This window comes from Nicotiana sylvestris, chromosome 2 (assembly GCF_000393655.2).
Source record: "Nicotiana sylvestris chromosome 2, ASM39365v2, whole genome shotgun sequence".
In the NCBI taxonomy this organism is placed as follows: Eukaryota; Viridiplantae; Streptophyta; class Magnoliopsida; order Solanales; family Solanaceae; genus Nicotiana; species Nicotiana sylvestris.
The window spans coordinates 203,617,805-203,641,799 of record NC_091058.1 but is presented as its reverse complement, the minus strand read 5'-3'; positions in this window follow the sequence as shown (position 1 = coordinate 203,641,799).

Here is a 23,995-nt window from a genome sequence, read left to right as displayed (position 1 = left end):
CAGAAGCGGAAGCTGGGAAGATGGCAGGAACCACAGAAGCGGTTATAAAGACCACCCCTGCGATGCCGCAGATGCGGAAAGTGGTGAGTTAAGTGATTTCCGCAGAAGCGGATAAAGAACCGCAAATGCGGTATCGCAGAAGCGGTAAATAGGGCCGCAGATGCGAAAATGCCTAGGCAGAAGGTATAAATTGTGTCCTTCACAATTTTGAGCTATTTTCACCATTTCTAATTCGGCTTGGGAGCTTTTTGGACGATTTTGAAGAGGGATTTTAAGGGAACTTCATTAAGGTAAGGAATTTGGACCTAAAACTCGTTCCTATGCTATTATTTCACGGATTAGAGCTATAATTAATGGAATTTAAGGGCTAAAATTGGGGAAACTAGGGCTTGGAAGCTTAGACTTTTGCTTGAGGATTTGAAGGACCATTTGAGGTTGAATTTCAGAACTTTTGATATGTATGAATTCGTGGGGAGATAAAAAATCTATTGATGTAAAAATTATCGAATTCCGAAATGTGGGCACGGGGGTCGGGTTTTGGTAATTTTGTGATTTGTGTTGTAAATTGATTATTTTCACTTGGGCTTCATTCCCTTAGCATGTTTTGACGTCCTTATTCCGATTTTGGATAGATTCGATGCGAGTAGAGGCCGATTCGAGGGGCAAAGGCATCGCGAGCTAGAGATTTGACCAGTTCGAGGTGAGCAATGATTGTAAATGATGTTCTGAGGGTATGAAACCCTGGACTTGCACATCATTGTGTTATATTGAGGTGACACACACGCCTGATGATGAGCGTGTGGTCGTGCACTGTTGGGGATTGTGACTTAGTCCGTCCCGAATGACTATTTTACCATGTATTTGACTGAAATCTAATTGCTATCATCATGATTTGGACTGAATGCGATATTTGGGCCTTGTGGCAACTATTTGAACCCTTCGGGGATTTTTACTGGTATTTCCTCACTGTTTTGACTTTATACTTAAACTCAATCATGTTATATTTCACTATTTTCGTACTCAGCCATATTTACTCTGTTTTAACACTTACATGATCTTTTAAATGATATTTGGGCGGTTTTTCATGTTTTACTATTGCCCTAGTGGGTTGTGAGGATTTTGACTGAGTAAGGTCGAGGGCCTATGTTGTGAGGAAACATTTGATACTGATTATTAGGCCGAGGGCCTGAGATATGTACGCCACGGGGTGACTTGATTGATATGAAGCCGAGGGCCTAGTGATGATGCCACGAGGTGGCTTGATATTGCGCTTAAGCCGTAAGGGGCCCCTCCAGGAGTCTGTACACCCCTAGTGAGCGCGGGTACCCATTGTGATGTGAGATTGAGCCCGAGGGGCTGGTATTGTTCTATGTGATTGCCTGAGGGGCTGGTATTGTTCTGAGATGTTGCCCGAGGGGCGAATTCGTTGATACTATGCCCGAAGGGCGAACCTTTATGTATTTATCTTTTTTCTTAATTTCCTATCAATTACCATGCTTAATTGTTGAAAAAGGCTTTTCATAAAGTTAAAGCCGAGTTAAAGGATTCTTACCTATCTTTCATTGGTTTACTATTTTTAATGGTTTTACTACTTCATTATAGCATGTTTTTGTGCCTTACGTGATTTCCTGCTTTCAGTCTTTATTTATGATTATTACTCACTGAGTTGGAGTACTCACTTTACTCCCTGCATCCCGTGTGCAGATTCAGGCGCATCAGGTCCTGCTTGAGAGGGTTCCGAGTTGTCCAGCAGATTCCGGAGATTCACTAGGTAGCTACCCGATGATTCACAACCCAGTGCTTCTCCCTCTACCTTATTTCCTTCTGTTTTAGTAATATAATAGTGCAGTAGACTCTTTCAGACTTGTATTATTATTATAGATGCTCATGACTGGTGACACCCCGATGTCGGGCTATGTCTTTTTAGAAATATGTATTATTTACCTTACTTTGGGGATTTATTATTATGATTAAGGTTTAGTTCTATTATTTAATTGCATAAAATGAATTGGGAGTGTGTCGGCTTGTCTTGTCTTCACGAGAGGCGCCATCATGACCGGGTCCGAGTTTAGGGTCGTGACATTAAGTAAATTGTGGCTAGATACAAGCGAATTGGTGGTGGAAACAAGAGGTAAAGCGATATATGAGGCTTGAATTGTGTTCATGGCATTGAGGTAAGTGTTTGGTCTAACCTTAGCTTGAGGGATTAGGAGTTGTGTCTTATATGCTATGTGTTTATTGTTGAGCACGACGTATAGGTGTGGTGACGAGTATCTAGACGTCAGTGTCAAGCATGTCCGTGAGTCTTATACTATGATTAATGTGACTCCGTTTCGTATTGTTCATACTTTATATGATGATTTCTATTGTTGAACAAGGCTTGTGAAAGTATTATTGGTAATTGAACATTATAGAGCGTTGGCTCAAGTTGAGAATTGAGTTTCGAAGTAATTGTGGAAAAGAGAAGAGGTTTATGATATTGTCTCCCTTGCCGGGATGTTATTGCTCTTGATATTATCTCCCTTGCCGGGATGTTATTACTCATGATATTGTTTCCCTTGTCAGGATATTGTTGTTATGCTATTGTTCCCTTGCCAAGATTTTATTATGATATTATTGATTCCCTTGCCCAAATTGCTTTGTGATTGTTGCTTAGGTGAGGAAGAGTGTAAAGCACGAAGGGTGATGCCGTGTATACTTTTGAGAGTGTTAATGCACGAAGGGTGATGCCGTGCCGATATTGTGGGGTAAAAGCACGAAGAGTGATGCCGTGTCGCACGATGTAAAATGCCATGCCATGATATGAGTGATAATGCATGAAGGATAATTCCGTGTCATAATTATGTGAGGTAAAAGCACGAAGGGTGATGTCGTACTGATTATATTGATCCTTATGGTGAGGAAAAGAGTAAAAGCACGAAGGGTGATGCCGTGCACTTGTCATTTATTTCCTTATTCTTGCTTGCAGTTGAATTTTTGTATTCCTTTCACTTCTTTATTGAAATTTTATTTGTATATGATATTCCCCGCAGTATGTTTCCCCTTTCCATCTTTAATTGCTAGTTTCTATCATTATTACTTGTTGTATATGATATAACTGCACAGGTTTATTTGATAGTCTTGTCCTAGCCTCGTCACTACTTCGCCAAGGTTAGGCTAGACACTTACCAGCAAATGGGGTCTGTTGTTCTGGTACTACACTCTGCATTGTGTGCAGATCCCGGTGCAGCAGTTTTTGGACCATAGTGAGTTTGCTGCCTTCAGTCCATCAGGCAATCCGAGGTAGTCCTGCAGGCATCCGTAGGCCTTGGCATCCCCTTCCTATCTAGTTTTTCTTCTGTTCTTTACTATTCCAAAGACAGACATGTATCTATTTTGTTCGGACCCTATTTGTAGTATTCTTAGATAGTCTGTGAGATTGTGACACCAGTTCTGGGTTGCTTATATTTATGGATTTGTATCAGTATTATTTTAAATTGTTACATTTCATTCTTCTGCTTTAATATTTTCGCTGTTTATATAATGTTAACTCGCAATTATTAAGGGATTAAAAATGAAAAGGGTTAAATAATTGGAATAATTGGCTTGCCTAGCTTTCACTAGTAGGTGTCATCACGACTTTGCGAGGGTGAAAAATCCAGGTCGTGATAACTAGTTAGACCAACTCCACCCATGAGAAGAGATATTAAGTTTTTCACCGAACAGGAGAAAATATAATATCTTAGGTTCTTGTGTATTTAATAAAAGGATAATTTATTGCAAAATGAGATATTGTGTATCCTAGAAATAGGAAGAATATAATATATGCCATGAGCTAGTAGTATAATTATAAGGAGAATGGAAATCAATATCATATTTATTTTAATTCATGAAACTGCTTAAAACGGTTATTCTCTGAGTTTGGTTACAAGCTAGTGGTCATGAATTTGATAGACTCCAATTGCCCTGAAACTTGGTAGGTTCATCGAAAATGATCTAGTGAGAAAAACTCACTGCTATGCAGTGAATCATGCTGTTTTTTGGCATTTTAAGGTCGTTTAGATGAGTTTGCAAGCAGTTTTTTAAATTGAATTTGTTATAAATATGAAAAATTATTCTTTATATATCGGCTATATTTGTGTTAAATTTGAAACATGATGATTTAACTTGATATGATATATAGCAAGAATGCAAATCACATGGATTTAATCCTAAATACGCCAAAAATAATTTATTCGAATTTGGTCAAGTTTTTGGCGATCGTGATTTTCACGATCTCCAAATGGCCTAAAATTCAGTAGGATCATCAGAAACGATTAGTTAAGAAGAACTCATTGCTATGCAGTGAATCACATTTTATTTTGACGATTCAGGATTGTTTAGATGAGTTTTTTGGAGGTTTGGCGGATTAAAATGTGATTTACATACGAAAAGTAATTATTTCTATCATTTTATTTATGTTTAATCTGGAACATGATAGCACATGTTGATTTGACATGAATTGGTATATGATAAGAATGTAGGTCATATTTTAAATTCTTAAAAAAAATGCTTACAATGGTAATTTTCCAAATTTGGTTGTTATATTTGGAGATTGTGATTTTAACGATCTCCGATTGATCTGAAATTTGGTAGGTTTATTAGAAATAGCCCAGTGAACAATACTCACCGCTATGCCGTGAAAAACATTAATTTTAGCATTTGAAGACTATTTAAATGGGGTATTGAGCATTTTTTTAATTATGGAACTTAATCCTTAGATAAAAGTTCATGGTTGTGATAGAGTGGTGATAGGAATTAACCCCTATTGTCTCCATTTTTATTTATAGTGAGATAAATTTATATGTTGACATTAGGTCTTCCTCCATATCAGATAAATTTATTATGAACTCACTAGATATAATTACTAGTTATTGATAACTTATATTAACTCTCTATCTGAGTTTAAAGGATTGAATCAATTTTGTAACTAAAATACAATCATGATTAAGTAGTGATAGAAATATATTTCTATGATCTTCCACTATTAATTTCAAGTGAGTAATAAATTTACACGTTGACTTTAGGTCTTCCTCCATATCGGATAAATTTATTATAAGCTCAATAGGTGAAATACTAGTAATTGATATCGTGTACTTATTCTCCATCTGAGTATACATGTTGGATCAATGGAACTAGAGTTATTAATTATGATGTTCACTTAGCTTAAATTAACAGTATACTCTCCATCTGAATTGGGTCTGTTTTAATTATTGGAGTGAATAATCTGGCATTACATATGTATGTTGCATAAGTAGTTTTTTTCCCATCGAAATTGCTATTCAAGATGGATGACATATATGTGTAGTGTGTTTAAAATTTTCGAATTAAAATGTTATATACAATTGATTGAAAATAATAGTATACTCTCCATCTGAGTTGGTTCTATTTATTTTTGGATTGTATAATTCTTGCATTATATAATATACTTTGCATGAATGATTCTTTTCCCATCGAAATTTATTATTCGAGATGCATGTATGTATATAAATATTGAATGCAGTCTGAATTTTACTATTTAGTGTTTTGACTTATTGTGTATCTCAACTCCACAATGACTTTATGCAATTTGTCGTATTACTTGTTAAAATTATTTTTAGTGATAAGATATTAATTTAAAGGATACAATATATGTACCTTTTGTTAGAAGGAATTTAATTCCGGTTTCTGGGCAAAATAAGAGATGGATATTTGTTTTATTTTCGAATAACTCTTGAGTTATTGAGCTTGATAAAATTTTTATCTCTTGTGGTACATGAATGCATGACCTTGTTATTATATATTAATGTCTCTCATGAACAGAACAATATTAGTCTACCTCATTAGAGAATGTGTTCTTCAAAATTGAGTAAAACGTATCTGTGCACTTTTGTGTAAGTCATATTAATCTAGATAGGATTTCAAGTTGGTTAAGGATGGACCTTAGGTTCATTGAAAGTAGAGTCACTACCAACTTATAGATCCTGTTTGGAAGGAAATTTGGCTAAAGGTTGTTTGCTTTCAAAAGGAAATAAAGCTAGTGATAAGCTAGAATGAATCTCTTCTGATTTGTATGGTTAAATGAACATACTTGTAAGAGATAGTTTTGAGTATTTTATGATGATCATAAATGATTACTCAAAATATTAATATATTTATTTGATGCACCGTAAGTCTTAATAATTTAAGAAATTCAAGGTTTTTAAGACTTCAAAAACGGAGAAGAACTAACAAAATATATTAAGTTACTACAATTTGATTGTAGTGGCGAGCACCTCTCTAAAGAGTTCTTTTGTTACTTATCAGAATAAGGGATTACATCTCAATTGACTATAGAAAAAAGAAATAAGTCTCTTTTGGACATGGATAGATTAATGACGTGTTATTCAGATTTGCCTTATCTGTTTTTGGAATATTTCCTGGAAACTGCAAATTACATTCTGAATTTAGTTCCTTCTAAGTTAGTACCTGGGACATCTATAGAACAGTGGACCGAATGTAAGCTCAATTTGTGTCATTTTCAGATACAGGATTGTCTCGCATATGTACTGAAAGGAAAAGCAGATATGTAAGTTGGAACTAAGAATGGATAGATGCATATTGTGAGCACGTGATTTTTGCCTTACGAAAACTACTCCAAAATAAATCAAAAAATAAAATAAATTTCTTTTACTGTGTAATTTTTGAATTTTGCGTGGTGTTAAATACTTGTGTTATGTCCGTAAATGTTTACTTTGTCATAATGAAATGAAAATTAAAATAAAATACATGTTACATGCATATAGGATTTAATTATGCATTTAATAGATAATTTAAATAAAATCCCAAAAATATGCATTGGTTCTATTTCAAATGTTTCACTATGTGATTGATGTTTTGTCTATGTGTTAAATAATTGTTATAGAGTAATTAATATATTTTTTTTTGTGTGAAGTTAAAATTATAGTTAATATTATTGTAATGATAATTTTTGTTTTTATTTTTGATTAGGATTTTATTAATTAATAAAATCAGAAAATAAAAAATATATATACAAGTTGAAAAAATTGGACCTTGATTAAAATCCAGGCCCAAATCAATTTACCCCCCCCCCTGGTCAGCCCAATCCAAACAGCCTGTCCGGTCCAATTCAAAGCCAGAACCAAACGACGACGTTTGGTCACCTCTCATCAAGGGCCGTTGGATTAAATCCAACCAACGGCTGATATCCCCTGCCTTTACCCGCAACCCGTAACCCGACCCATTGACCCGATTCAGTCCGACCCCAACTTTAACCAAACGACGTCGTTTGGTTTAATGAATTAATCCTGGCCCTTCATCTTACTTGATCGGACGGACGATATCAATCCACCCCACCCCTATATAAGTCCCAAGCCCTTACCCCGACCCCTAACTAAACACCCCCCCCCATCCTCTCCTGTTCATCGTCTTCCCAAACAGACCCCTAACCCTAGCCGCCCCTATTCCCCTTCGCCTGAAACCCGGCGGCATCAACGCCGCCGGTCACCAACTTAACACCCCAGAACCCCCTGAACACCCTCTATTCGAATATGTTAACCTTTTGGCTCGAATCTTCCTGAAGGTTCTCGAATCTTCATTTGAAGATTCGAGCCAAACTCGGATCTAAACCAAACAACCCCTAGTTAACACCATAGTACCCCCTAGCATGCCTTGTTATGGATCTGAAGTTAGTTTGGCTCGAATCAGTTCTGAACTTCTCGAATCTTCTTTTGAAGATTCGGACCAAACAAGAACAAACTCAGATCCGTTTCAAACTAACACCAAATGACCCCTAGGCTACCCTCACCCTTGTATCATGTTTGGTTCCCTTCGAATCTGCCCGGAAATGTTCGGATTTAAGATCCAAGAACCTGAAACCCTAAAAATTTCCAATCTTGGAATTTTTCCAATTCGAGTAAAGGGTTGAGGTCTAAGAGACTTTAATCGAGGTATTCTCAACTGAGAATACTTCGAATAAAGTCTGTTTGATTTCAAACAAAGTCCGAATCCAAATTGAGTTCGAGTCGGAATAAAATTGAAGATTCAGAGGTATTTGTCTATTTCTTTTGTGTATTCTACGTGTATTGTTGTCTGTATTAATAGCTTTTTAATTTTTCATATTTTGTTTTGATCAATTTTGTCATTTCTGTCTCCTACCTATCTACTTAATCCGAATGTGAAATGTTTCTGTTGGTTATGTTTGTTTACAATGTATGTAATCGACTCGATTAAGTTCATCGATTAGTTACATTATGAATCCCCGTTTATGATAATACATTGTAATAACCTGCTCACCTGTTTTGATTGACTATTATCATGTTGTTGTAATCAGTTAGTTAGTCCTTGCTAATTAGTTGGTTCTTGTTTAATAAGTCAGAAAGTTTATCAAACATTTGAGTATTAATTTTTGGGCAGTTGGTTTCAGGCAGTGTCAGTATACTGACCATGCCCCTGCATTCATACATATTTCAAATTTAGTTGAATTGTTCTGTTAAATTCTGTGTGATGTTGTTGAGATGTTAAGTTTGAATTCAAGTTTACAAATGTTGCATAGATACAACTGTGTTAGGAAGTTGTTTAGAATTGGTTCTAGCTGTTAAAATCAGAAGGATAATCAAACCTGGACAGATTTTGAAATCTGTTTTGTAACAGATTCTGAATTTTAGTTTAAAGGCAGTAATTACAATAGGAGATCTGGGACATTTTTTTGACAAACAGTAAGGGTAATATGATATAATAGTGGGCTGATAATGGAATGTAATGGTTATAATTTAAGTAATAAAGGGGAACAAGGGATAATGGGGCTGCTGAAAAACAGGATAAATAGCACTTAGTTTTAAAATATTCAAAAGTAGTTTCAATGGAAAAACTTTCTGATTTTTAAAGGAGAAGAGGGTCCATCCAACACTAAATGGTATAGGACCAGCCCTGTATAAATACAGGGAGCTGGACAGACCTTAGAGGGCAGATTTTAGGAGATTAAAAGAGGAAATTGAGAGAGAAAAAATCTGGTTTTCAAGGCATTAGGGAATATACTCAGATATAAACATAGAGAGATATACAGAAGGAAAAAGATAAATTTGAGAGAGGGAAGTCAAGTAGAAACAGAAATTTGAAAAGGAAGAAGAAAGAAAAGAAAACAGAAACAGAAAAATCAGAAATAAGGAATCCGAAACAGGAAGAAACTGAAATCTGAAATGTATTCTTTCTGGAATCCCGTTGTTTGCCTGTGAATATTGTTCAGTCCAAATCTGAAATTTTTCTTAAGTCTCTGTCACTATTCATCTGGGTTAACGGGTCTTGTTCAGACTTGCTGTGTTATTGGTATATTCTACTGATTTTGTTATTGCTGCTACTGCTAAAATTTACTCCTTCTACCTTCATTTTCAGGTACATGTCTTTTAAATTTTATGTTGGAAAAAGATTCAACATGACTAATCAATGAAGTTCGAATTGTAATTCTGTTTTTCCATGTGTCCAAGTTCATCAGTTTAAATTTCATTTTTTGTTTCATGATAGTTAATTAGTAGTGAATTCAATTTGATAGCTATGAGCTAATTGTCTTACTTTGAAAGTTCGTATAAAGTTTATGTAATAATGTTAGACCTTCATCTCATTAGTTTAATCATATTTGAACTGTCAAGGTAGGAAATATGATATAAAGATTGGTTACTAACTAGGCCTTGTGGCGTTGTTAGAATAGAGTGAAAATGTCAAAACCATATATTGCTAGTTTATTCTGATACTTGATTTAGTTATGGATGGAATGATGTAATTTGTACGTTCTTATGTGGTATGATAACAGGTATCCATAGAACCATTAGTGGATGGTGAGTTGAGTTTGTTATGGCTCATTATGATGTTAAAATGCTATAAAGGTTTCAAGACTTACAAATACGTTGCATGTAAGGCAATATTGTCAACCAATTTGTATAATTCTTTTCTTATCAATTTGATGCCTATTCGCCCTCATAAATAAATTAACCAAATAGTTAGGCCAATTAGATTAAAAGCAAATATATGAGAATAAAATGAGGTGTACAAGCATAAATTGCAATACTTATATCAATGGTAAGTAGAAATAGAATTTGCACTAAATAAGAAATAAATAAAAATTGTCCAAAAATACTTCTTCCATTCATAAATTATCTTGTGAGTTTCATATGTCCCTCATTCTTCGATATATGTATATATGTTGTATTTGTGAAGAATAGTATTAATCATATCCTTATTCTTTATTTTGAATTTGAATAGTCTTGGATGAACATGTTATATGCGGAAATTATAATCAATGGGCAACATTCAATAAATTGTGAATTCTTTTTCAAGAATTAAGGGATATCTTAAATGAAGATTTCTTATAATATAATAAACAATTTATGGAAAAATTCCTAATATCATTGCGAATATTTCGCGCAATTAGGGATACGTTCGCGTACCCTGATTATATTTTTAAAAGCAAAATTCGGATTATGCGTACGCGCAATTTTGAGCGAATATTTAATAAAAGGATTTTTCCAAAGGCGTTAAATTAATTTCATAAAAACCCGCGATGTGCGGTTCAATATTTAAGAAAAAACAAATATTCTTGATTCAACACAATCTCGAAAAATGATTGCTTAATAAATATATTATCAAAAGGTATTGTGTACACGTACGCGTGACACAATTCCGCATCTTTTTAATTTATAACACGAATATACGTACGCGTAATTCGATTCAAAGAAGGGTTCTCAATCACAATAAGTATAAGCGGTAGTAAAATCAGATAACATCTATATATTTAATAAAATCAAGATAATTAAGCCAATAATAAAAACAGTTAAGCGACCGTGCTAGAACCACGGAATTCCGAAATGCCTAACACCTTCTTCTGGATTAACAGAATTCCTTACTCAGGATTTCTGGTTCGCAGAATAATAAATAGAGTCATATTCTCCTCGATTCAGGGATTAAAATTGGTGACTTGGGACGCCTTAAAATTCCCAGGTGGCGACTCTGAAATAACTAAATAAATCCTGTTTCGACTGTCCTTTAATTGGAGAAAACTCCCCACGCGCCCCGCGGGCGCGGCAAAAAGGAGGTGCGACAGCTCTGGCGACTCTGCTGGGGACAAAAGTAAACTGTAACCCAGAACCATTGGTTCAGGGTTTAAAGAATTCGAGCTTAAAATATCTGTGTTAATTGGCTTTATTTACTATGAGATTTTCAACTGTTTATATGCTAATATGCTAAATGTTGCTGTTTACCGCTTTAATATTATTTGAATTGTGAATATATACAACTGCTACGAAACCCCCTTCTTTCTGAGTCTTCTGAATTTATGGTGTACACGTGCGCGTGACCCACCTTTCTGTTAGAGTCGTACCAAATAAGACGGAGTTGGGACAAGTAACTAGGCCGGGCAGACTTTCGTGCTCCCGGTACGTTGCCCCCGCTTCGGCTCAAACTGTCCGTTTGGGTAAGCCAGGTTTAGAACAATCAACCTAAGGTTTTACACTTAGAATAACTCAGCCATGTACCAGATCCCTAGTAGGAACGAATATTTGCATCATATGCATTTGGCCTTGGAGACTCAACACAGGGGTTGGGTCTGTCTAGGATAGGTGAACCCAAAATTAAAAGACCATCATGATGCATCCTATTTGTTACTTGTGCATTCATTTGCCTCGAACATGCTTGTTGACCAGCTTAAATAAAATCATGGTAAGAAGAAAAGAATAAAATGGGTTGTTTTAAAATTTTCGAAAAAATATAGTTTTAAATTTTGAAATAAAGGTATTTAATAAAAAAAAATCGAAAATGATTTTTTTTTAGTATAAATTTTCAAAATGAATTTTGACTTTATCAAAATTAAATTTCAGATACAAAATGAGCACCACACAAAGCCCCTCATCCACAAGTACGGAAGAATTTCTATGTCAGCTTCAAATGTGGTGGTATGATTTAGGCGAAGACGGTCAAAAATGGGTCGTCAAGCATTTGGGAAATCTCACGGACATTATGAAAGTTAAACCCCGTGATGATCTGATTGCGGCGTTAGTAACTTTCTGGGATCCTGTTCACAATGTTTTTCGTTTCTCTGACTTCGAGCTTACTCCTACATTAGAGGAGATAGCTGGCTATGTTGGTTTTGACGGAAGTTTAAGAAATCAAAGCTTGATATTCACAAAGGCTCCTTCAGTACATCGATTCTTCGGTCTTTTGAACATCAGCAGTCAAATCAGGAAAAGCAATGTCATCAATGGATGTTGTTCCTTCAACTTTTTGTATTCAAGGTTCGGAAAGTCAGATGGGTTTGAAATTCATGAGAAAGGCCTTACTAATAAGCAAAACAAAGACACTTGGCAGATTCACCGTCGATTTGCTTTCATGGTGGCTTTTCTAGGAGTCATGGTCTTCCCAAATAAAGAGCGAACAATTGATATTCGCACCGCAAAAGTTGTGCAAATCCTCACCACTAAAGAAAATCACACCCTTGTCCCCATCATTCTATCAGATATTTATCGGGCTTTGACTTTATGCAAATCAGGAGCAAAAGTCTTCGAAGGATGCAAAATTTTGTTGCAAATGTGGGTGATTGAACATCTCCAACAACAGCCCAAGATCATACAGTATGGGTCAAACAATGATAATTGCATCGAAAGCTATGAGGAAAGAACAAAAAATTATCAGGTTCCAGAAGGGATAGAAGCATGGGTATCTCATCTAAAGGCTTTAACGGCAAATCAAATTGAATGGACCCTGGGATGGCTCCCGATGAGGGAAGCAATACATATGTCAACCTCAAATAGTTATCTACTGCTATTGGGATTGAGAAGCATTCAGCCGTATGCACCACTAAGAGTTCTAAGGCAACTAGGGAGATATCAAATAGTTCCTGATGATGAAGATTTGAGTATGCAAGTAATCGAATTACACCCATAAGCCACTATTCCCGAAGCTCTACTTCAACAGATGTGGAATGGGTGTCGATACTTGAAAAGTGATACTCAAGTCCTAGATGCTACAAAGGGTGAGATAAATCCTGGATATGCAAGATGGTTCGAAAAACGGTCTCGCGTGGATGATGTACCAGAACCTGAGCTAAAAAGGCCAACAAAAAGACCCCATGTTCAAAACTTCAATGATAAAATCCAAGAACGGTTGATCTGGGGAGAAAAGGAAAAAGGGTACAAAGCAACTATCCATGCCCTAAAAGAAAATCTAAGAAGCCTCAGTTTGGAGAAAGATTTGCAAGCACAAGAAGCCGAAGGCGAGAAAAAGAGTCTAGCTTGTGAGAATGAAAATCTTCATGCTCGATTCCAAAAAATGAAAAGAGTTTCTGAAACGCCAAAGAGGAGCTGGAAGGATCAAAAAACCATCGCCAATCTCTTTGAAAGAATGCAAGATTATGATTCCATTCTTGCGGAAAACGAAAGGGCATTGAGCAAAGCAAAAGAAAGGATCCAACAATTAAACGAAGAAGCCAGATCTAACAAGGAACGCCAAGATAGGCAATCCGAAAAAGACAAGGCACCAATTCAAGAAGGAAAAAGACTATTGGATGCGATCAGAAGACCAGCTTCGTGCACAACTAGAAGAGGCAAGAAGATGCAACAGAGAACACCAACAAGCAGACCTCGACAGGGAAAGAGCGCAAGCAAGATTAGAGCAGGCCAGACTCCGAGCTTTGTTAGAATCAGCTCTAGATCGTGAAAACCGTGTCAGAGATATAGCCACCACTCGTCAGCAGCAATTGCAAGACCAAGACCAACGTCTCCAAGGTTTCAGGGCACAAATCCACGACTTGGCAGTCTTCACATCTCAAAGTTATGTAAACTGCCAAGGAATGGATTATGAAAGGTTTACAGAGCATGCGCCCACTTTTGCTCGACATCTAGCAATGGAGTTGGAAAGGATGTATCGAACGCTGGGAGGCCATCCGGGTCAAGCCCCACATTGAGCAGATAATCCAATATTTGACAACAAAAGTGGAAAGTGGGGCACGTTGTGAGATGTTAAGAATTGTATCTTTTATTTTGATTTAAGTGTGTGTTTTCAAGCCATTTTCTTAAAGTTTTCAAATGTAATTCCATCTTTGTGTAATAAATAAAAGTGATTGCTTTTGGTCCGAACTACGCAAGGTCTGATTCATGTAAGAGCATGATACGTAGGCAATCTCTCAGATTCGACCACCACGATAAAAGATATATATAATAAATAAAAATGAATAACAATAAAAATTTCAAGAAGGCTGGGACGACACAAGCAGCCGAGCAAATGCATAATAGAAAGGGATTATTTGTCTAGGAGCATTGCATCTCAACGTGTGATTATATATGTGTTAAACTCTCAAAACTAACAAATTTGCTCATTTCCAGAATTCAAGCAGTTAGTTTCTCTAAAGAGTATACTGGCATATTATCACTATCACACAAGATCAAAAGGACCAATACCCGAAAGTATGTCTATCCCAGATGTTGACACAGGTATGGAGATAGAGGAGATGGATGTCGGGAAAATGAAAGAAGAGATGTTTAAGCTCAAGCAGCAAATGGCTGAGATGTACCAAGCTTGGTCTACAGGACAGTTACCCCCATCTTACCCAAATAACCCTGCTCCATCAATGACCCAAACTCAGGATAATATCACCACTGAATTATCCCCAAGTTTCCCCATTTATCAGCACTACCGAGGCACCACCTCTCAGACACCACAGTCTCCACCTCCAAAACCAGTTCCGTACCTTCCTCCACCTATGACTCCTGTTTTCGTAGCACCTCCCCCTGCTACATTTCACAAATCTCCTAGTGAGCCTACATTTCAGGCCCAAGACAACCAATATTACCCCCCGGAGCCCACCTTCAAAGCCTCCGAAATCAATTCAACTGCTCCTCGGTTTGATCTCCCAACCGAAATTGACAAGCCAGCCAAAAATGCTGAACAAGAAGAGATGTTCAGGAAGGTCAAAAGTCTAGAACAATCGTTCCGAGACATGCGGGGATTAGGTGGGCAAGTCAGTGTAGCATACAAAGATTTATGTTTATTCCCTAATGTACAATTGCCAGTTGGCTTCAAGATGCCCAAATTTGACCTATACAGCGGGCACGGCGACCCAGTAGCCCACTTAAGGGGTTTCTGTAGCAAGATGCGAGGAGCTGGGGGAAAGGATGAATTATTGATGGCTTACTTCAGTCAAAGTCTAAGCGGATCAGCTTTGGAGTGGTATACACGCCAGGACCATGGGAGATGGTACACCTGGGATGACCTGGCACAGGCATTCGCATACCATTTCCAATACAATCTGGAAATCATCCCAGATAGATTATCTTTGACCAAATTTGAGAAGAAACATAATGAAAGTTTCAGAGAGTATGGTTTTCGGTGGAGAGAACAGGCAGCAAGAGTGGATCCTCCTATGAAGGAGAGCGAAATGGTAGACTACTTCCTCCAAGCCTTGGAACCGACTTACTATGCCCATTTGGTTTCAGCGGTTGGGAAATCATTCAACGAAGTAGTGAAGATGGGAGGTATGGTGGAAGAAGGCCTCAAGACAAATAAAATCATGAGCTATTCAGCAATTAAGGCAACTACTCAAGCTATTCAAGGCGGGGTAGGAGGAATCGGAAGAAAGAAGAGGGAGGAAGCAGCCGTAGTTGATTCAGGAATTTGGCCGAGACTCAGAGGTTCACCGCTTTACTATAATCAACAACGGCCTCGCCAATCAGCTTACCACCATGATTCATCCCAACACTACTATCACCCTTCAGAGCCTCATTTTTCCATTAACCATGCTCAAGCATACAATCAGCCACCTGTTCACACAAATTGGCGTGCTCCTGTCACACCAAATACTTACCCACGAGCCTATCCCGGATCAGGTTTCAGGCCTAGGCCAGCATTCAGGGGAGAAAGGGAACAGAAAAAGAAAACTTACACTCCATTGGGAGAGTCTTACACTAGTCTGTTCCACAGGCTGAGACAGTTAGACATGCTGAGACCAATACAATCCAAACTACCCAATCCTCCACCAAAGAATCTGGATTACACCATTAGCTGTGAATATTGCTCCGGTGCACCAGGCCATGATACGGAGAAATGTTGGCATTTGAAAAATGCAATACAAGAGCTGATTGATACTAATAAAATCGAGGTTCAAACCCCCGAAGCTCCAAATATCAATAGAAATCCAATGCCAGCCCATCAAGAGGCTAACATGATAGAAATCATACAAGCTGATGGAGAGACAAAGAAGCCGTCACAAACTGTCATGATGATCAAGACTCATGAAACCAAGCCAGATAAGCAGTTAATGGAGGAGAAGTCGGTGTCTAAGCAGAACAAAAATGGTGATGAACCGTCTATGATAGTCGATGAGGCATCATCGAGCAAAGTTGCCGCAAAACAAGAAAGGCCGAAAGTGGTAGTACCAGGGGTTGCTAACAAACCCATTATATTCGTGGAAGGAGCACGTACAGATCGGGTTATTATTGCACCTGTAATCCAGCTGCCGATCATCAACAACAAAGCCATCCCATGGAACTATGAACGGGTGACTGTAATGTACAAGGGCAAAGAAATCAAGGAAGAAGTGTGTGAGGTGCAAGGCTTGACTCGTTCGGGAAGATGTTTTACTCCCGAAGAGCTGAGAAAAACTAAAAACAATCCAATGCCAACAAAGAGAGCTGTGACGGAAGAAGAGGCGGAGGAGTTTTTAAGAAAAATGAAACTCCATGATTATTCTGTTGTGGATCAATTAAAGAAGACCCCCGCTCAAATTTCATTGTTGTCATTACTGATCCATTCAGAGGAACACCGTCTGGCGTTGATGAAAATCCTGAATGAAGCTCATGTTCCTGAAAAGATCTCTGTAAATCATTTGGGCAAAATAGCCAACAGAATCTTTGAGACAAACAGAATTACGTTTGCTGATGATGAATTACCTGTGGAAGGTACCGAGCACAACAGAGCTCTTTACCTCACCGTAAAATGTGAAAACTCCATAGTAACCCGGGTATTGGTTGACAATGGGTCCAGTGCAAACATATGCCCTCTCTCCACTTTAAACAAATTAAAAATTAAAGAGGAAAGGATCCAGAAGAATAGTATCTGCGTACGAGGGTTTGACGGTGGAAGCAGAGATTCATTTGGCGACATAGTGTTGGAACTAACTATAGGGCCAGTTGAATTCACAATGGAATTCCAAGTGTTGGACATATCTGTTTCTTACAACTTGTTATTGGGTCGACCATGGATCCATGCTGCTAAAGCAGTCCCGTCAACACTACATCAGGCTGTCAAGTTTGAATGGGATCATCAAGAAGTAGTCGTGTATGGAGAAGAAAGTTTAAATGCTCACAGCAGTACCATTGTACCGGTCGAGGGAACAGAAAATGACCAGGGACCATGGGTATACCAAGTGACCGACACAGTGTCGATAGAGAAAATTCCAGAGGGGAAATACCTTCCAAATCCAAAGATATCCTCTGCATCAGTCATGGTAGCTTATGAAATGTTAAAGAATGGCTTTATACCCGGCAAAGGTCTGGGTTTATCTTTGCAAGGAATTATACAACCAGTATCTCTCCCCGAGAACTGGGGAACATTCGGTTTAGGGTTCATACCCACTGCCAATGACGTGACAAGGGTTAGGAAGTTGAAACACCAAACATGGGTTCTTCCAAAACCAGTCCCACATCTGTCAAAGTCTTTTGTCAAGATCGGTGCTAAAAATCGCCCGATAACAACAATTCCTAAATCCCGGGTCAATCCTGAGGAGGAATTAATTGAAAGGTTCGAGAAATTGTTTAGTGATGTGAATATGTTGGAAAGCGGAGAAGGGTGTAGCAACGCAGAAGTTCAATTCGTTGGGCCAGAAACAAAGCTCAATAATTGGAAAGCCACTCCTCTCCCAATTCGAAAGGAGTCTTGGTAGTTTATTTTGATTTTCTTTCAGTTTGTTTGGGTTACTTCAGGGTTGTAATCCCAAAGCTTATCTTACAGTTTGTTTGAAGTGTGCAAACCTTGTTATCTTTCATCATCCAATAAAAAGCAGTTTCCTTTTTATTATCATTCCTGATAGTTTTCTTTTCTTTTTCTTCTTTCCTGTACAGTTCCTTTTACGCTGGCTCTAGTGATATGGCATGCATGAGGAATCCTCAGCCCAGTCTTAAAAATCAATCTGGTTCCGAAATATTAATTCAAGAAATATATTGTGATTATGAATCAGAATATGATGAAGATGAGGTTTTTGAAGAGATTAGTAAAGAGTTAATTCACTTTGAGGAAAAAATCAAACCTAACTTGAGTGATACCGAGGACGTCAATATAGGGGACACGAGTAATGTCCGGGAAACTAAAATAAGTGTCCATCTCGAACCAAAGATCCGAGAAGAGTTAATTAAAGCACTCATAGAATTCAAAGATGTTTTTGCATGGTCGTATGACGACATGCCGGGCTTGAGCACTGATTTAGTGGTCCACAAATTGCCCACCGATCCAACGGTGCCTCCTGTCAAGCAGAGGCTGAGAAAATTCAAGCCTGATATGAGTATGAGAATTAAGGAAGAAATCACCAAACAATTGGAAGCAAAGGTCATTCGAGTCACTCGATATCCTGTTTGGTTGGCTAATGTCGTTCCTGTACCAAAGAAAGATGGCAAAATTAGAGTATGCGTCGACTATCGCAATCTCAACAAAGCAAGTCCAAAGGATAATTTCCCATTACCCAATATCCATATTTTGATCGACAATTGTGCCAAGCATGATATAGGGTCTTTCGTGGATTGTTATGCCGGGTATCATCAAATTCTAATGGATGAAGAAGATGCAGAAAAGACGGCATTCATCACACCATGGGGAACTTATTGCTACCGGGTAATGCCATTCGGTCTAAAGAACGCCGGAGCAACCTATATGAGAGCAATGACCACAGTGTTTCATGATATGATACACAAGGAAATTGAGGTGTACGTGGATGATATGATCATAAAATCAAAACATCAGGCCAACCACGTTGGGGATTTGAGGAAGTTCTTCTTAAGACTTCGCAGGTACAACCTCAAGCTTAACCCTGCCAAATGCGCATTTGGAGTTTCATCCGGAAAGTTGCTGGGATTCATAGTCAGTCGACGAGGCATCGAGCTAGATCCGTCAAAAATTAAAGCCATCCAAGAACTGCCACCTCCAAAAAACAAAACTGAAGTAATGAGTTTGTTGGGGAGGTTAAATTATATCAGCAGGTTTATTGCTCAGCTCACAACAACCTGTGAGCCAATTTTCAAATTGTTAAAAAAGGATGCTGCAGTCAAATGGACCGATGAGTGTCAAGAAGCGTTCGATAAAATAAAAGGGTACTTGTCAAACCCACCCGTGTTGGTCCCGCCAGAGCCAGGAAGACCTTTGATTCTTTACTTGACGGTTTTGGAAAATTCATTTGGTTGTGTATTGGGGCAACATGACCTCACTGGCAGAAAAGAACAGGCCATCTACTACCTTAGCAAGAAGTTCACAGCTTATGAGGTTAAGTATACTCATCTGGAAAAGACATGTTGCGCCCTAACATGGGTAGCTCAAAAATTGAAACACTATTTGTCATCCTACACTACTTACCTCATTTCTCGGTTGGATCCATTGAAATACATTTTTCAAAAGCCTATGCCAACGGGAAGACTTGCAAAGTGGCAGATATTGCTCACGGAATTCGACATCATCTATGTGACTAGAACTGCAATGAAGGCTCAAGCACTGGCCGATCATTTAGCCGAAAACCCGGTCGATGAGGAATATGAGCCGTTGAAGACTTATTTTCCTGATGAAGAAACAATGCATATCGACGAGGTGGAACAAATTGAAAAACCTGGCTGGAAACTTTTCTTTGATGGAGCCGCTAACATGAAAGGAGTCGGAATAGGAGCTGTAATCATTTCTGAAACAGGGAATCACTATCCTGTTACGGCTCAATTGCGATTTTATTGCACCAATAATATGGCTGAATATGAAGCTTGCATTTTGGGTTTAAGGCTAGCTGCAGACATGGGTATCCGAGAAATCTTAGTCATGGGAGATTCGGATCTTTTGGTACATCAAATTCAAGGAGAATGGGAAACCCGAGACTTGAAGTTCATCCCATACCGACAATGTCTACATGATCTTTGTCAACGGTTTCAATCAGTGGAATTCCAACATATTCCAAGAATCCATAATGAGGTTGCCGATGCATTGGCTACCCTAGCATCAATGTTGCACCATCCGGACAAAGCTTATGTAGATCCAATACATATTCAAGTCCACGATCAGCACGCTTATTGCAATATGGTTGAAGAAGAATTTGATGGTGAACCATGGTTCCACGACATCAAGGAGTATATCAGGATGGGGATATATCCCGCACAAGCCACAGGAGATCAAAAGAGGACCATTAGGCGATTGGCAAATGGATTCTTCTTAAGCGGAGGAGTTTTGTATAAAAGAACACCAGATCTTGGATTATTAAGATGCATAGATGCCAGACAAGCTACAACTGTCATGTCTGAAGTACATTCAGGAGTTTGCGGACCCCACATGAGTGGATATGTGTTGGCAAAGAAAATCCTCCGAGCCGGTTACTATTGGCTTACCATGGAGCGAGATTGTATCAGTTTTGTGCGCAAGTGTCATCAATGCCAAATACACGGAGATTTGATTCATTCTCCACCATCCGAGTTGCACACAATGTCGGCACCATGGCCCTTCGTTGCCTGGGGCATGGATGTAATTGGACCAATTGAGCCGGCAGCATCCAATGGGCACAGGTTCATTCTGGTAGCTATTGATTATTTTACCAAATGGGTTGAGGCCAAGACATTCAAATCAGTGACCAAGAAAGCTGTGGTCGATTTTGTCCACTCAAATATCATATGTCGATTCGGAATCCCGAAGGTGATCATCACAGATAACGGTGCTAATCTTAACAGCAATTTAATGAAGGAAGTATGTCAACAGTTTAAGATTACACATCGTAATTCTACCCCATATCGGCCCAAGGCGAATGGAGCAGTAGAAGCAGCCAACAAAAACATAAAGAAGATACTTCGGAAAATGGTAGAAGGTTCAAAACAATGGCATGAAAAATTACCATTTGCATTATTGGGATACCGCACTACTGTTCGCACTTCAGTAGGAGCCACTCCTTATTTGTTGGTATATGGCACCGAAGCAGTAATTCCTGCAGAAGTTGAGATTCCTTCCCTTCGGATCATCGCCGAAGCAAAGATTGATGATGATGAATGGGTCAAAACCCGTCTAGAACAGTTAAACTTGATTGATGAAAAACGATTGACCGCAGTATGCCATGGTCAATTATATCAAAGAAGAATAGAAAGAGCATACAACAAAAAGGTGCGTCCCCGGAAGTTTGAAGTAGGTCAGCATGTGCTGAAACGTATTCTTCCACATCAGGTTGAAGCAAAAGGCAAATTTGCCCCGAATTGGCAAGGACCATTCATTGTGACCAGAGTATTATCGAATGGTGCACTATGTTTAACAGATATTGAAGGCAAATGCATAGACATGGCGATCAATTCTGATGCAGTAAAGAGATATTATGCATGATTTCTCTTTGATATAAGTTATCGAATGTTTGTATTCAGCATTATTTCGAAGATTGGGATGACAAAGGCAATTTATTCTGCTATCCAAACATTGTACCCTTTGTTTCCCCTTTGAGCCATATTTGTTTCTTTCCTACCCTCTCTTGGAATCAATAAAAGTCAAGTATGCAATAATTAAAAAAAAATTTGAAAAAATCATCACTATTATTTGGTGAACTACGTTTGACCTGATTCCTCAAAGAAGGATACGTAGGCGCTTCACGGCTCGGTCATAGGGTGCACAATATACATAAAATGTGCACAAAAAGAAACATCAAGCGACCCCAATCAAAGAACTGGGGCAAGAATTGTATTGGGAATAAGAAAAAGATTCCAAGAGTTGTAATTTTAAACACATACCAAAATTGTTTAGCTTTTCCATTTCTAACCCCATACCAGAAAGACCTTTCGACCAATCTTAGAAAAATGCTGAGACAAGCAAATGAAGATGGTTCATAATACTCTGGTACAAACAAGAAAAGAAAGTAAAAACGAGAGAGTCTTATAGGTGAAAACCCACACGGGCACCATAAGGCGACGGAAGTTGAGAGAAAAGTAAAAATGAGAGAGTCTTATTGGTGAAAACCTTTGTAGGCACCATAAGGCGAAAAGGAAGTGAGAAATGAACAAATGAGGAAGGTTTATCGGTGAAAACTCTTTGAGATATTGCAAGTCCAACAGGTCTGTGAAATGAAAAATGAAGTTGGATTATGGAAATTTTGGGGAAAACGAAAATAAGACAATTGAAAGGAGATTGATTAAAAGACTGGGTTGATTAATCCGAAATGCATACCATGATCATTGGTGCCAGTAACTCCAATCAAATAAGTTTTCATTCTTGCTCCAACAGTCATCCAAAATTGGATTTTTCTTTTCATTCTATAATTATCGAAATCAACGTGTTTCGTCACTAATAATCTTACTTTTCTAAAAGCTTTGAGATAAGTTTTATTCCAAACAAATAAGAAGGAATGTCAAGATATACTACCAAGATTCAAGGTTACAAAATACGGCCACGAAAGGTGGGAGATAAAAGATATGGGTGTAAGAAAGGTGAAATCGAAAGTGGATCAGCAAAGTCAGAAGGGACATATGATTACAGTTAAAAGGTTTTGAAGGAAAACATACAGAGGGGAATCCTATAGTCAAGAATCAATTACAAGGACAAAACAGTCTTTTCAACCATTCCAAGGCAACAAAGAGAAACGAAGAGAAGCATCACCATCGGCAAGAATACCCCAGTCAACCACCCTGCTTTAAACTAACGAAGTTTTCTTTGATTTAAAACAGGGGCAAATCCACCTGGAGAATGAGGATGAAGAATTAAAGAAGTCAGGCGTCCACCTGGAGAATGAGGATGAGAATTAAAGAAGTCAGGCGTCCACCTGGAGAATGAGGATGAAGAATTGAAGAAGTCAGGCGTCCACCTGGAGAATGAGGATGAGAATTGAAGAAGTCAGGCGTCCACCTGGAGAATGAGGATGAGAATTAAAGAAGTCAGGCGTCCACCTGGAGAATGAGGATGAAGAATTAAAGAAGTCAGGCGTCCACCTGGAGAATGAGGATAAAGAATTAAAGAAGTCAGGCGTCCACCTGGAGAATGAGGATGAAGAATTGAAGAAGTCAGGCGTCCACCTGGAGAATGAGGATGAGAATTAAAGAAGTCAGGCGTCCACCTGGAGAATGAGGATGAGAATTAAAGAAGTCAGGCGTCCACCTGGAGAATGAGGATGAAGAATTGAAGAAGTCAGGCGTCCACCTGGAGAATGAGGATGAGAATTGAAGAAGTCAGGCGTCCACCTGGAGAATGAGGATGAGAATTAAAGAAGTCAGGCGTCCACCTGGAGAATGAGGATGAGAATTAAAGAAGTCAGGCGTCCACCTGGAGAATGAGGATGAGAAAAGAAGAAGTCAGGCGTCCACCTGGAGAATGAGGATGAGAATTAAAGAAGTCAGGCGTCCACCTGGAGAATGAGGATGAGAAAAGAAGAAGTCAGGCGTCCACCTGGAGAATGAGGATGAGAATTAAAGAAGTCAGGCGTCCACCTGGAGAATGAGGATGAGAAAAGAAGAAGTCAGGCGTCCACCTGGAGAATGAGGATGAGAATTAAAGAAGTCAGGCGTCCACCTGGAGAATGAGGATGAGAATTAAAGAAGTCAGGCGTCCACCTGGAGAATGAGGATGAGAAAAGAAGAAGTCAGGCGTCCACCTGTAGAATGAGGATGAGAAAAGAAGAAGTCAGGCGTTCACCTGGAGAATGAGGATAAGGAAAAGAAGTCAGGCATCCACCTGGAGAATGAGGATGAGAATTAAAGAAGTCAGGCATCCACCTGAAGAATGAGGATGAAGAAAGAAAAGAAGCAGTCAAGGCACCCACTTGAAGAAC